Source organism: Mizuhopecten yessoensis, unplaced genomic scaffold, assembly GCF_002113885.1.
Source record: "Mizuhopecten yessoensis strain PY_sf001 unplaced genomic scaffold, ASM211388v2 scaffold11097, whole genome shotgun sequence".
Lineage (NCBI taxonomy): Eukaryota > Metazoa > Mollusca > Bivalvia > Pectinida > Pectinidae > Mizuhopecten > Mizuhopecten yessoensis.
In genome coordinates, this window is record NW_018408878.1 from 370931 (window position 1) to 387550 (window position 16620).

Here is a 16620-nt window from a genome sequence, read left to right on the forward strand (position 1 = left end):
TTTACTCCTATCGTAAAAAAACATTTTCGATCAATAGGTAAACAAACTATAACATTACATTAAATAAAACCCGAGACTCATAATTCCGTAAAAAGTCAAGAATAATATTGTGTATCACATGATGTACTGTGTTATCCAGAGAATATACCCATGTCATAATTGTTGCGTATCAACCCATGTAATATGACCTATCAGCCCTGTGATTGATTGTAAGTTTCAATTGTTTTAATTGTGACGCCACGCCTAGGACAAGTACATGACGTCACAGACTTAAACACTGGAGTCAAAATAGCGGCTTTTTACATTTTAAGGTACATGTAACATGAAAATTGTCGTTTAACACGAATAAATGCCACAAATCTTGATTGTGTGATAAAAAGGATCCTAAACTTGTTTTCATTTCATATGAAATCGAAACTCATGTAAGAGATGGTCGTATTAGCGGGTCTGACCGTTTATTCTATATATGATAGAATTGATGAAAGTGATTGTAAGCCTTTGTTTTTTTTGTTTTCACAATTCTAATCATAAGTATTATCAATATGTTGTAAAGCGCTTTAGTGTAATTTTATAAATCATATAGGGCGCTATATAATTGTTGTATATTATTGTTATTATTATTATTATTATGATTTATTCATAGATTGTAACACAATTTCAACATGTGTTAATATGAATATTTATTGCTTTATGATTATTTAACATCACCGATAGTGCTATAACCATGGAACACTGACAGACGCTAACGGCACGCCTAGTGCTGCAGGTCAATGTTTGTAAAATGAGCCACACGACAGCCTGTAAATGCTACATCTGTTGAATTAAAATTGTATTTAATAAAGACTTCTGAAAACCTGACATATGTCAAAATGACAAAGTCATCGTTTAGTGACGATGTCCTCAGCCTGCCCTTACACTATCTAAACAAGAGTCACTCATCCGTGACCGTGTACATATGAAAAACCAAGTGTTCAACAATTTTCTATCTAAACGCGTTTATAATAAAATCTTTAAAAAAAGCCATTTTGAAGCAATTCATTTTGTATTATCATTTTTAGACCAATTATATATAAACATTGAAGATATTATATTAATTTTCAAAATGCTACTAAGATCGTTATTTTAGCATAGCAAATATTAAAATGCATCAATTGATTTTTTTCTTCTTTAAGCTAACAAGGCTATTGATATCTTGGTCTGATAGATCAATGGTGTTCACGACTAGTCTTACCTGTGCCCAGGTGAGCTTTAATTTGAATCGGTTTATTTGACGAGGCACGTTAATTTGAAAATTGGCACGTGACAAAGCTCGTGCATAGCTATGACATCTGAACGGAATTATTCAACCAGTGTTATTTAGGGACAAACAGAAGAGGTACGAGGGCAAGGATTGGATAATGTTTTACCGTGAGAACAGGTTTATCACTGCACTCACACCCTTACTGGCACGTGCCACGGTTTAAATGAACATATTTCAATTATTACAGAATATAATATGATATTCAATCAACTTATTATACGATATTTCCTTACAAAGACATATGCCACTCGGAATGGTACTCAGCTTTCCATAAATACCATGTAATGAATATGTAAACAAGATCCTTACACAAAGGTAGTTCAGTCATAACATTTGACACACAGCTGATCTTGGCTATAAATAGAGCAAGTTAACTATGGAACAAAACTCAACCATGTCTGTCTGTACATTATTGGATATCGTCAGTGTCGTAATCTTAACTTCTTGAACGATACAATCAGTTAACTATATTGTTCTTCGAGACATAAATACCTAACCTTTAGTTTACAGTCAGTGTTCATGTTAGGGGTATCTGTCGTTAACAAAATGAATATTTAAGTCAAAATTTACCAATGATACATACCTACATTTAAATTATATCCGAATTATGCATCATTTATGATTATATGTTTATAGTTCAAAATGTATAATACAAATTTCTAAATGGTACATGTATAACGTTTCACCTTATACGTGAATATATGCAGTCATATATATATAGCTATTAATATTGTTTCTGTATTATATATAAATATACTACGATGCATCTGATTATAAGTCACACTATCTTAAAAATGTCGTCACATATAGACATTTCGTTGTTTATGTTTACAGTCATTTTATTGTTTAACATATCCCTTGTTCGAAAATAAATGTATGACTAACGGCGTTTGCCACATATGTTATATAGGGATCGGTATTTATTCATAGCATCAGGTTATGTCTCTTTGTTAATTGTTTTATCCATATTATAGAAAGATAATTTTATTTAATTTATTTTGATTATTTACCTATTTGTCTATTTATTGATATCGTGCATTTGCGTATTTATGATTTATAACAAAATAATAAAAATGAAGTTGATTAATAAAAAAAACTTCTAGTATCAAACAATCATTGAGTAAATATCGCATGCAAGCACGCTGTCTTAATATTGAGTCAGGACTTTACAATGCCGTCCAAAGAGGCCAAAGAATATGTACTGTCTGTAACAAAAATGATGTAGAAGATGAGATACATTTTACACCACTTTGTCCAGTTTAATCTGAGCTAAGAGATACATATTCAAAACATTATTATTATCGACATCCTAGTGTTTATAAATTTATTGCATTATTTTCATATCAAAATATCAAAATTTCAAATAAACTTGGTAAATATTAATTGCATGCAACTGCCAAAAGAAAAGCCCTTATGGGTCAGTAAACATGTATATGGAAAATGTGAACCATGAATTATCCTCCGCCATCTTGTATATTGTACTTTATTATGAACCATGTGTGATGTAATTGTATAGCCCATATGCTGTATTGCATTTGGTAAATAAAAAAACCTTGAAACTTGATTGGACAAACATGTCAAAGTTTTTTAAAGGAAACATTTTGACGTGATAATTATAGTGGTGAGAGTCATCGTTATCATGTTGGCATATCAGTGAATCAAATGGACGTTTTGATTCAAAGGTACATACTTACAAATCTGTCATTATCCAATTGATTGAAAAGATCCCTTTTGTTTTCGTGTATGCGTAATACAGGTCTCATCTTTGATAATATCATGGTAAAGATATACTGTAGCTTTGAGCAATTACGTAAACTTGTTTTGTATAAATTCTTATTATAACAATTATACATATATGACGCAGTGTGCATGTTTAACGACAAATATACTTTTTTTCGACAAGACGTGTCTTTATGCCGTCATAAATTAGTTAAGCTTATTTTACTTTTTTTTTTAAATAATTTGACTACGAGCTCACGTGTTCATTATGCAATTCGTTCAAGATTTTGTTTGTCACATATGAACACCTTGAAAATAAGTGTTAAAAGCATTTTATTCAAAAATAAGTGTAAATAAGCAATTAATTCTTAAATCAGTGTCATATGATAAGGATGGAACGGCGTTCTGCAGTTAGTGTAACGTATACTGCAGGGCCCGGTTGTTCAAAAGGTGATTAGCTTAATCGGTGGTAAGCGCAAATTTTAATAATTGAGTAACTTTTAAACACAACCATTGAATTAGTTACAACTTTCCCGATATCAAATGTTTAGTAGAGTGAGTTTACATGCAAAATTGTGAGGTTTTACTTTGAATATTGACGAAATTGTTAAAGGTTGAAAAATGTCGTGCAACAGTGATTAAGCTTACCACCTTTTGAACAACTGGGCCCTGTTCTTTGTTCTATCAATAAGTATTTGTACCAAAATTGTTAAATATCTTCATGTGTCGCTTCATCTCCTGACTATTTCGCACGAGGTCTTCTCTAACAACCACTATAGGTTTCCTTACTCCCGACCCATTGGATAAACTTGCTTTGAGTAGGTAAACATTTAAACTAAATGTAAAGAGTAACATCCTGGACGACGTCAGCCCGCTAATTATGATATCATGCATTTTCCATTGTGACGTCATACGTCATGGTAATTGTTTTCCCCTGTCGGAAACAGGAATAACGTATTCCCAAAAGATGTATATGGTTTTTCTAGATGTAACATCTGAATCTTGTTTGAAAAATAAGTTCCCAAACTCGTGATGGTTGATAATCACGTTTATCTTTCTCTCCTTAGTTAATTTTCAAAATGTAAACGACACTCAGTAAACCTCGTGTCTTTGTACAATTTGAAAATTAACTTAGAGCCGCGAGTTAGCCATCATGATAAGCCATCATCAGTCGTTGATGAACCTCTATGTCTATACCAACCATTACTCCGTGTGTGGTGTCTGTAATGTCTGTCAGAGTGATGTCGAGATAAAATGTCTATTGTTTCCGCCCTTTTCGTTAATTAGTCACGTGATATTTACATCATCTTACGTCATGTTTACCCTTTCTCCACTTTACATTTGGCAAGCATCCGTGTTGAAAACACGTCATGATTAACAGCCGCCTCTGTGAACTTTCAAACCTGCGCAATAAATCAGAACAGATGCATTGTTTTGATAGCATTATATATATTGTCCCATCTCTTAATCGTATTTGAAATGCACTACAGTCTTGTTTTATTTGTAATACAATATTTCACAAAACACAATGGGGGGATTATCACTCTTACGTACGTTATAAACACCATTTGTTGTTTATATTTCATTTTTATCATGAAATATTAAATGACAAATTGTCTGGCGATGACAAAGGATTGTTCATTATGACGTATGATGACAGACAATGATAACGAACTATCCACAAGCGATCTATTGATTGTGTAAACGGACTGAGCTGTGTACATGCTTAAACTGATAGTATGGTGTTTGAGCTGGTGGGGACCATTTTTATCAGCTTTGATAGTGCAGCGAAGGCATGAAGTACGATGCACCGATTTGCTGTTGTCTTCAGATCGTTTATAAGTTTATATTTCAACGCTGTTGTTTTTTTTAAATGAAAATGTAATATTCTCAAAAATATATTGTTTGTTAGTCATGTGAAATAGATATGTTCCCCATACACGATATTTGGCAGGTTGGATGTAAGATTATCATATTCTATCATTTCTTTCGGAGATTTGAGGATCTTAACGAGAGGGGGAGATATTCTTGATTTGTCAAACACTAAGGTTGCTGAATGTTTGGGAGTTAAGAATCTCCCCCGAGGGTTTATATCAAAACTCATACCCAATGAGGAATACTTCTTTCATCAATCTTTAGATGTTGTTCCTGTCATAAATCCAACATTGAAATCATATCAATGCAATGTTCATCCGACGTTAATGCATTGTTTGCCTGTTCCCTACATGTAGGGCGTACGAATTGTACCTGCTACCCCCATGGCATGATCGTACGAGGCGACTAAATGTTGGATCTTATCTTTTCTCTTCTTTATAAACAAATGTTTTCTTCCCTATGTCTCCCTTGACAATGCCTCACTTTTGGTCTTTAGATGAGCGTTCGCCTGTGTGATGAAGGCTCTGGGGTCTATCCCCTGGTCGAGACATACCAGAGTCTGTAAAAATGGTAGTTTCTGCTCCTTCTTAACGCTCAACAATTTAGGAGTGGGACGACTTGTTCGCCCGTTGTCAGTATAATGTGACCGGGTGGGGTGTCCTGCTGTGTGTCTTCGACAGTATGTTTGAGTGAGGTAGCACTATAACGTCGGCATCAGTTCTGCGCTATCACAAGGAGACAAACACGAATATATATCAGCCTCCCAAAACACACACGCATACACTACACGCATGCATCTTGCACACAGGGGAGGCCGTCCTTAGATGACCATAGCTGCTGATAGGACGTTAAACAATACTAAACCAAACTAAACCAAACCTACCTTGGGAAAGACAGCTAATACACGTTTATATTCACAAAATATTACAACATCACAACAGAATCGCATCATCGCTTTATGCGGTGTAAAAATATCCAGTGGGACTGCGTCATCAATTTTGTCACAAATTCCATACGCCATTGATGATGGCACGCTCCAAGCTTTATCATTACACATTGGGGTAGAAGATATTCACGGTAGATAAGTAATCAATTTTCTCTGTGTGATAAGACAAAGATTTGGCACCCCTTGGGACAAGATATTTAAGGTTTATCTCTCAGAAACTCTCGTGCTATACCTAAACACTCTTACCCTCGGGTAGCAGTTGCTTCGTCTGCATCATACTGAGGTTATATATTTATATATTAATCTCCTATGTGTGCCCTCAGCCACTTCTAGTTCAGGGAGTACATATGTTTTTTTACTTCTGACTAGCCAGATCAAAATACAACTCCAACAGCCTAAACAGCAACTGATATGTACACTATAAAAATGTCTGCTCTTTCCAAGTGTGTCTACTGTGAATTGTACTACATAATTAATGAATGTCATTGTATTATCTGCGTTGTACTGTCACTGTACTGTTACCGGTACGTGACCGCGAGATTTTTTTGATGTACATCAAATGACCAAACTAGTCCACAAAGTGCTGCACATTGAGCCTTCAATTTTGCTATGACATATTCCAGGGGTGTAGAGAGCGAAAGTGAACGTAACCACTGGAAATCGAGGATGTGTTTATTTCTACCGCCTGTCTTTTACGGCGGTTCACTATGCATTTAATTTTGTTTTTGTATTATACAATTGTTTCATGGCTATTTGGGGAACAGTCAAAACTATCATCCCGAGGTAGGGGGAAGCCCTGTGTAACTGTTTGCCCTCGGCCTAGCGGCCTCGGGCAAACAGTTCCACAGGGCTTCCCCCTACCGAGGGATGGTAGTTTTGACTGTTTCCCAAATAGCATTGAAACAATTGTTTTATTACCAAATAAATATTTAAGTATCAATGCTGAGGTCAAATAAACACTTTAACGGGGCTTTCAAGGGCAGATTTCTGCGCATCGAATTCGCGCCGGGTACAGTTCCCTCTGACCGGGAAAACAGTTTTGACTGTTTCACCCCTACAGCCGAAATTGGACAAAAGGCCAGAAACAGTCAAAAATGACTAATTATAATTTATATAGACTATTGGGTAATAATATTCTCTTGTTTCCTGTGCTGTCTATTTTTTATCAACTTTTGTTGGGGTATTTTTATTGTGCGTATATGTTGGTGCTGAATGATGTTTCGATTTATTTTACTTACGTCATCAACTCACTGTGGAATTTCCAATTTTCAATATAAAGCAATTCATCAATATTCAGGACTTTCCTAGTCAGGAAAACCCACATACATCAAGGTCTCGCGAGATTCGAGTTTACCGAGTAACCTTTTTTCTCATCTAGTGTCACGTCATATACATTAACACTCTGTCAACACCCAGATACCTGATCGAGTTACACAATACAGCTAAGAGCTAAACGTTCGTTATCACTCACAGCATTTTTCTATGGAATGTAACACTGCTGACATGGGATATTGATGAAGTTAATTATTTAAGCAGCTTTGGAAAGATTACTGTCAAATGACATCTTCATGCGCAGGGTGTGTCGTATGCATTTTGTCCATAAAAACTCCTATAAAATTCGGATTACATTTGTATATGTTGTGCAAACGGTTGATCAATATCCGTTTAAACAAAGCAATGTATGTCTTCATAATTTCACTGACTTTTATACCTGACTTAATATCCATGCTTCAGTATTTTCCCCATCAACAAAATGTTATAAAATCTGGATTACGTATTTGAGAACTCTTTTCTTCATGTTCAAAAGGAGCCGTAATTGAATAAGTACAAAATTCCTGATAAAAAGTAAGGAGCGAAATCATATAGAAAATTTGATTAAGCGCCTGTCATTGATTAAAAGTTGAGAGAGAAAATCATATAGAAAGTATCGATCGCTAGCTTAAATCAGTTTAGGGACTCTTTCGTTATCGGACAAAGGGCTTGAGGCAGCCATGGAAGTTCAATCAAATTGGATTATAGCAAATTAAATAATTAGAAAACAGTCATCAATCGTTTTGTACAGCGCAGCGAGACCATGTTAAGATACGGAAGGTAAAGGCATGTGTTATCACGTGCTTGTAAAAGTTCTTTATCGTTTGCAAAAATATTCAAAAACGATACTATTGTATCAGTGTCGTGTTGTTTTACTTATTGTATGTATATGTACTGCGTAGCAATAGGATTATACTATGTTGATAAATTTTCGTGCATTGAAAAAGGAAGGGAGGGATAGAGAGTGCAAACGAGAAATAGAGAGAGAGAGAGAGTGAAAAGAGAAATAGAGACAAAGATAGACAGAAACAGAGATAGAGTTAGAAACAGAAAACAAAGACAGACAGACAGACAGACAGAAACAAAAAAGAGAGACACAGATGGAGATAGAGAAGGATGAAGAGAAAGACAGACAGAAGCAGACGGAGATAGATAGAGACAGGAACAAAAGACAGGGATATAAACTAGAGATGCCAGATAGAAAGACAGAAATTGAAAGACAGACAGACAGACAGATAAAGCGATCGATAGACATGTATTCCGTCTTTTCGTATTGCAGAGTTATCTGCTCTTGTGAGCAGGTAATGATTGTACCGTCATTTGTTTGTGAGAGTAACGTCATCAATTTTTGAGAAAGCGATGTAATTTTCTCACACAAACCAATGACGTAACAATCAATACCTGCTCACAAGAGAAGATAAATCTGCAATACGCAAAGACGGAATTTAAACAGTTAAAACATATGCTTTAAAAATGGAGAAGAGACCTTTATAGTAACAGTGCATTCTATATCACACCATACATGTATGTAAACGTGCTATTGCTTTGGGCACGGAATTATACTTAGGAGACACACAAGATGTTCTATTCCGTCTTTGCGTATTGCAGAGTTATCTTCTCTTGAGAGCAGGTATTGATTGTTACGGCATTGGTTCGTGTGAGAAAAATTACGTCGTTTTCTCAAAAATTGATGACGTAACTCTCACAAACAAATGACGTAACCATCAATACCTGCTCTCGAGAGAAGATAACTCTGCAATAGGCAAAGACGGAATATATAAGTACTTACATCGCGTGCACAAGATGACGCAGATTTGAATCAATCTTCTGTAGTCGGTAACAATTGGCGAAAATACTCATATTCAATTGAAAAATTGGCCTTCTTCCTGATGTTATGGAGAAAATAAATCCTTAAATATCTTTTTTAATAAGAGTTTCAAAAATAAAAGATGCCTTATTCTTTACTTTGCAATCTACCAGAAAATTAATTATTTTGATATCTTATTCTACAGATTTTCGATATTTATTGTACTATAAGAGCTAATAAAGATACGATAAACACAATTTTGTGTTTACTTCTAGGGACATCGTGATGAGGCTCTGGGCTTCCATAGAAAAATAAACGATCTGCAAACTGTTTTATGGTTACATCGTCAAACCATATCACCATGCTACCGTTACTACGCTAAATACGTCCCCGGCTTTAATACAGCCGCGTGCCTTACTCCATTTGGACATTTAAGGAACCCCGGGACTTTTTCTTTAAATGGATCCTGACTGCCATTCTAATGTTATATTTGCAGTAATAAAATTTATAATACTAATTCATGTCTGCGAGAATTACAGTTCCCAGGTTTTTATGGGTACAAAATGTAATTAGTAATTTGGATAAAATATGTTGATCGTCGACATTGAAAGCCACCAGGTTACCATGGTGATTGGTAACGGGGAAAGAATGCAATAATAATAAATAACGTATTTATTCTGAAAACTATTAAGTATGCTAATTATTTTGTAAGTACCCCAAATCTAATTAAATACCATATGCGGTCTGAAATTAATGGAACATTTGATAACACTATATTTCAGACAATAAATCCAATAATGAGTTTCAGTATTATCTTTCAATAGAAAAGAAGTACGAAATTCTACGTGTTTTTTAAAAGTACTTATAGAATCCATATCAGGATCGCTGTACCAATATCAAAACCTGTGACTGGAAACTGTTTTTAGGCTTGACTATAACTTTGATAAATTATTTTTGAAATAAAAAGAATAATTTGCGGGGTTTTAGGGAAGAACAAAATAATAACAAAAATAAATAATAATAATTCGAGGTTCTTATATACCGCTTTATCACAACCTAGTTCGTAGGTCGTCTCAAAACGGTTCACAAATTATTATCATTCAGCAATTCTAGCACTGCCCAACCACGTACTCATTTACAGCTGAGTAGACCGGAACAAGTGGAGTAAAGTATCTTGCTCAAAGATACAACACGGTGCCGTGTCTTGACTCGAACTTGCAACCCTTCGGTCACGAGCCCGGCGTCCTACCACTAGACTACCGTGTCTCCAAAAGAATAAAAATGATGAAATGAACAACAAAAAGACAACAAAACTGTTCTGAGAGTAAACAAACAACAAGATCAGACAAGGATTCGATTCATGTTCAATATGTTTTCACTTTCTCTCTAACCCACAGAGCTACCTAAGCAAAGACAGCTATTTAGCCAAATTTATAAACAGTTATATCACAAACTTAATTGAGGGGAAGTAACTGTGTTTATGTAAAACTACAATAGAGTTATCTAGCGTTTTAACTACAGTTGGACTGAGATGTTTCAGTAAAAATACTTGAGGAGCTTGAAAACCCTGAATCGCAACCATTGTCTCCTCTTCGCTCTCTACATCCGTGTAATAACGTCATAGCAAAGGCCAGAAGATAGCTGTTTGATTGGTCTCAGGTAAAACAAATGACCAATCGCTAGGCTGATACCTGTCCTTTGAAGATGAAAAAGAAGAGACGCCCGACTTCAAAGCCTGTCAACTTTTACCTTTACGTGACGCGAAATTCTTTTTATGTACATCAAAGGATCAAACTTCTTGTCTCACCAACAAGGTGGTTCACACTGAGCCTTCAATTTTGCTATGACATATTCCAGGGGTACAGAGAGCGAACGTGAGAGTAACCCCTGGATATCGAGGATGCCATTGTCTGTATATCATTCGTAATGCTAAACTAAAATATCGTCTCAATATTAAGTTTATTAGGTTATATTTCAAACTGACAAGCGCTGAGTAGTTTATGGAAAGGAGATATGTTGTTAAACTTAAAATTGCTGCCTCAAACTAAAATACAAAAAGGAGGAAATTGTCCACTTGACTCTCCTTCTTCTTCTACGTCTTCTCCTTCGTTGTTGCCTTTTTTTCTGTTTATTACAGAACTTATCTATTACTATTTTCTGCGTAGAATATAAAAAAATGAGGATAGGATACATGTAGTTGTCCATGAATTACGAGAATTTCGAGAATTTCTTATATATCCTCCTGCAGCACTTGAAATTGCTTATACCACCGTCTCCGTTCTTTTTCTTCAGTATCATACCTTGATATTAACCTTCAAAATAATAATAATAGTCACCTATTTACCAAATTATTTGGCAAAAAGGACAACTTTGATTTCAGAATTATTTCACCTCCTTGAAGATAGCAAGCTGGCCTTCCATGTTACTGAAGTGAACATGTAACAGTGAAATCGCTAGACCTGCGCCTGGTCTAAGTATCAGTGTACTTTTGTTTGGGATGCGTGAGTCCCGTTAATTTCTATACATTATACATTGTTCTATTAAGCCAGGGTTTTCTACCGGAGTTTCCTCATTCTACACTTTGACAACATTGTACAGTCGTGTCACTTATCTGATTAAAAACTGTGACCATCATAATTTAAAACGTATTCTTTAAGACTAAGTTTGTTGGTAATCTTCGTACTTTCCTTGAATTTACGGGAGAAAGCATAATGGCTGCTACTGGTGGTGCTTATACGCTTATCCTTCCGGATTGCATGGTCTCAGCTCAGTGACTAATTGGGTTTTTTGTGTCAAATGTGGCGTCTTCTTATTTCCTGTATGTATCTCCTTGTATTGACTTTTGAGATCTGATCTCGTATTATTATATTTTAACAATGTGGTGAACTTTTCTAATTTGTTTTAAACACTGATATGATAATTGGATATTTCAAAGTAAATGGTAATCCATAGATTTGGTAGAAAACACACATTAAACAAATCTAATATAACTTTTTTTGTAAATACACACAGCACGGTACTGTGTTGTATCTTTGAGCGAGATACTCCGCTTGTTCCAGTCAACTCAGCTGTAAATGAGTACGTGGTTGAATTGGGCAGTGCTAGAACTGTTGAATGCTAGCTGTGAGCGCCGAAATGGCAGCACCGGCTGTATGCTCCCCAGGGAGTTGAGAAAGATATTGGCTTGTTGTAAAGGTCCTATAACCAAGGATAATAATTTGTAAACTGCTTTGTGACGACCTACGAACTAAGTTGTGATGATTTCGAATGCAGGACATCTATATTTTATTTCATTTTTAACAGTTATGAAAACATAATCAATTTCGACAATTTGGAAGGTCAGTTTGCGCAGTGGATAGTGACCTCGCCTTTTATCAAGACGACCAGGGTTCGTTTTCCCGCTCGGATGTGAACAGGTATTGGGTCATCTTTCCGACCGCTTGGGGTTTTATCCATATAGTCCGGTTCCCTCACACACTTAAGACTCTTTGTGTGCTACCATCCGGACCAACAAGAGTGATTCTGTATGACGAGTTCCCTATGTGTTGTTTTATAAATATTGTTAATATTATTTAAGGATTAACATGAATATATTTTTCATGTTATGGAGAAACTCCATAACATAAAAAATATATATTCAAGTTAATCCTTATAATTTAATCTACTCTACACAATCCATGTGGAAATCCAATCTTATTGGTGGACTCTTTTCTCTGAAAAATTATAACGCCGCTGTATCAGCCAATCAAAAGCGACGTTACAAACGGCGACGTCATTTTTTAAGTTATGGGCTGATAACATACATTTTTAAGCCAATGAAAATGCTTGTTACAAGCAAGATTAAATTATACACTAATAATATATCACTTTAAGATTACTTAGATCAAAACATCTAAGTATAGATATATTATCTTGATACGAAACAAACAACTCAACGCACATTGCCTTATAAGGCGTTCTGCATATCTTAGTCACGAATATTACTGCCAATCAGTACGTATTGGCGTGTTTTTCGTTCTCCCAATTCGCAGTGAAAACAATGCCTCTTGTTTAATTCGTGAGTACTTAAAATTCGTTTTCGAGAGGATGCTATTTTTATATTGTTAGAGATGATCTGTAAAATTATAGCATTCATGTAGGCTTGAAATTCGCGAAAACAGTTCTTCTCGCAAACATGAAAAATACATTCAGAAATATAAAGTGATTTATAGTATGGTGAAACATAATTGTGATGTAAATTGCTAGTTGATAGAACTTCGCTAAATTCATGTAAATTGTATTCTGTAAATTGAGCTCAATATAAAAAGGGAAAATTGTTATGGATATTGGTATTGACTAAATGGAAAATAAATGGCGGAGAATATATTTGGGTAATGTGGTTGGGATCGATTGTGCAGTTGTGCAATCAAACGATGAGCAGGGAACAGCATGATGAATGTGGTTATCGATATTATGCTAAACTGAAGGTCAGATAGAAATCGGAATCACTTATCGTACGTAACGCGTTGAAATGATGGACAGGAAACATATTTTATTGAATGGAAATTCAATAAAATAATTATTAAAAAGTGATTAAACGATAATTCACATAGAACAAAATAAGAAAAATCAACATAGCTGACAGTTTTGTCTACACTGATATATTAAATTTCATCTTTTGTATTCTATCTTACGAAGAGGATTTTTTCCAAATTCATTTTAACACTTATTTTCCATAAATATCCATATAATTTCAATGCGTTTCTTGATGCTGTGTGCAGGTGCCACTCTTTGATAGTCAAATTCACCTGAAATGTAAATAGAATATTTTATTTGTGAAATCTTTTGCAATTCACATTAAGGTACATGTAGCATATCTCCTTAAAACAATCGATCGAGATACTGTTAGATCCTTGCGTGCTGTAATGAGGCAAATTAACGTTTTCAAAAGTACTCAAACACAATATACATGTAGGTCATGCAACAGTTAGTGTGAAAATAGTGTTGGCAAGAGGGATACTGACCTATGTAAGTTAAACAAAAAATGTCAAATTTTCATATGCATTTTCAAATTTGTTAGAAATAAATAAATATATAAATGAATAAATAGATATAATTAAAAAAAGAAGTCAAAATGAAATAATAATCTGGGAGGCCAGCCTAAGTCGGCCATGATCATAAGACAGTGTTTCAATGTGTAATTCCTGTGTGATTCCCACGTGATTCCCGTGTGATTCCCGTGTGATTCCCATGTGATTCCCTTGTGATTCCTATGTTATTCCCTTGTGATTCCCTTGTGATTCCTATGTTATTCCCTTGTGATTCCCATGTTTTTCCCGTGTGGTTCACTTGTGATTCCTTTGTGATTCCCGTGTTATTCCCATGTTTTTCCCGTGTGGTTCCCGTGTGGTTCCCGTGTGGTTCCCTTGTGATTCCCATGTTTTTCCCGTGTGGTTCACTTGTGATTCCTTTGTGATTCCCGTGTTATTTCCATGTTTTTCCCGTGTGGTTCCCGTGTGGTTTCCGTGTGATTCCAATGTTGTTCCCTTGTGGTTCCCGTGTGGTTCCCCTGTGGTTTCCGTGTGATTCCAATGTTGTTCCCCTGTGGTTTCCGTGTGATTCCAATGTTGTTCCCTTGTGATTCCCGTGTGGTTTCCGTGTGGTTCCCTCGTGATTCCCGTGTGATTCCCCTGTGGTTTCCGTGTGATTCCAATGTTGTTCCCTTGTGGTGCCCGTGTGGTTCCCTTGTGATTCCCGTGTGGTTTCCGTGTGGTTCCCGTGTGATTCCCGTGTGATTCCCCTGTGGTTTCCGTGTGATTCCAATGTTGTTCCCTTGTGATTCCCTGTGGTTCCTTTGTGATTCCCGTGTGGTTTCCGTGTGGTTCCCTCGTGATTCCCGTGTGATTCCCGTGTGATTCCCCTGTGGTTTCCGTGTGATTCCAATGTTGTTCCCTTGTGATTCCCTGTGATTCCCTTGTGATTCCCGTGTGGTTTCCGTGTGGTTCCCTCGTGATTCCCGTGTGATTCCCCTGTGGTTTCCGTGTGATTCCAATGTTGTTCCCTTGTGATTCCCTGTGATTCCCTTGTGATTCCCGTGTGATTCCCGTGTGATTCCCTTGTGATTCCTATGCTATTCCCTTGTGATTCCCATGTTTTTCCCGTGTGGTTCCCGTGTGATTCCCGTGTGATTCCCCTGTGGTTTCCGTGTGATTCCCATGTTGTTCACGTGTGATTCCCGTGTGATTCCTATGTTATTCCTATGTTATTCCCTTGTGATTCCCATGTTTTTCCCGTGTGATTCCCCTGTGGTTCCCGTGTGATTCCCGTGTGATTCCCCTGTGGTTTCCGTGTGATTCCCGTGTGATTCCCCTGTGGTTTCCCTGTGATTCCCGTGTGATTCCCCTGTGGTTTCCGTGTGATTCCTGTGTGATTCCCTCGTGAATTGCTTGTAAGTGCGGGCTTGAATCTTGGGCCCTTACTCATGAAACCGTTCTCTTGCTCAGCGAAGATGCTGTGCTCAAACAACTTTCTTGTAATTCGTTTGAATTATGTAATACGATACCACAGGCAAATGTTTACTTTGAAAAGAGTATTCGGCTCTCAGTCTCTCAAAACTTCTTCCAAATCACGGTCAAAATGTTGTTGTTTTTTATTTATTTTTCAACAGAACAAAAATAAAGTGGAATTGTGCACGTTTTCAGAGTTTGAGTTTGAGAACGCATTCATGAATACTGCACCTGGTGTCGGTGTGAACAAGTATCGCACATATTTAAGCTTTGTTGTATAAATCTTTGTAACCAAATCGGGGCAGTTCTTGGTTAAAGGGTTTTGAAAAATTATTTAGTGTTATATAGTATGTGATCGTCATCACTATAAATTATATTTTTATATTATTTTTCTATTATTTTTATAATTATATTTTTTTTATATTCTATATACATTTATATTATTTTATTGTGACGCCATAACGTATATACTCATTTTCTGTGTTATGTTGTTGTCTAGCCAACATGACTGGATATATCCCCTGGTGAACCTCAAAAGAGGTGAAAGAACAAGAGAAGTACTAAAAACTCTTTTGTCAATTCTTTTATATGTATTTTATATATATTTTAAAAAAAAATGACTGTTTTGTTTTTGACATTAATCGAGTCTGTCTAGATGTATCGTCATATAAGATAAAGCTGCTAAATTATGATACAACATCAGCTTAAAATGACATCATCAACTAAACGCACAAAGAGAACATTTCTAAAAAAAATCTTCAGGTTGGTAAGTATGGATTATAAGAAGTTCTTTTTACACAACATTACAATATTGGTTGTGTAAGAAGAACTTCTCATAACACAAAGAGAATAATAGGTTCTATCATACAAATCATACGTAAACACTGTAGTCTAGTGGTATAGGTCACCGGGCTCGTGACTGAATGACTGCGGGTTCCAGTCACGACACGGCACTGTGTTGTATCTTTGAGCTAGATACTTTACTCCGCTTGTTCCAGTCTACTCAGCTGTAAATGAGTGCGTGGTTGGGCAGTGCTAGAATTGTAGAATGCTAGTTGTGAGCGCCGAAATGGCAGCACTGGCTGTATGCTCCCCAGGGAGTTGAGAAAGGTATTGGATGGTTGCAAAGGCCCTATAACCACGGGTAATAATTTGTGAACCGCTTTGAGACGACCTA